We start from the raw sequence: 346 nt of genomic DNA on the forward strand, positions 1-346 counted from the left end.
GCAATATTAAAAAATGTGAGCATAGATATTTATTTGATGATTTCAGAGTGCAGTTACCTAATTTCACCCCCTCTCTCTTCAGAGGTTATGTTTACTGATTTTACTCAGACTAAGGATGTGCTTCTGTAACAATAAACAGTGATAAACCAATCTCTAATGGCTGTTTTATAATCAAGATAAAATAACCCTCAATTTATACAGTCAGTTTTTGAGGAATTTTTGAAGTTTATCCCTTCTCATACCAAGCTTTTTACAAATGTGTGGATGGTACCATTTTTCATGAGAAAGAAATGATTTGGATAGATATATTGACAGACACACACTCACTCTCTCTCTCTTGTAATTA

At 32.4% G+C, this 346-nt stretch overlaps 1 protein-coding gene across 1 annotated transcript in view; it reads left to right on the forward strand.

Annotated features, from left to right (window-relative positions):
- LOC119593845 (hornerin-like) overlaps window positions 1-157 on the forward strand; it is a gene marked incomplete in the record, with an annotated part of 29,685 nt that extends 29,528 nt beyond the window's left edge. Inside the window, 1 exon segment of the mRNA XM_037942875.1 lies at window positions 1-157.
- Window positions 158-346: the final 189 nt, after the last annotated feature.

Source organism: Penaeus monodon, chromosome 32 (assembly GCF_015228065.2).
Source record: "Penaeus monodon isolate SGIC_2016 chromosome 32, NSTDA_Pmon_1, whole genome shotgun sequence".
Taxonomy (NCBI): Eukaryota; Metazoa; Arthropoda; class Malacostraca; order Decapoda; family Penaeidae; genus Penaeus; species Penaeus monodon.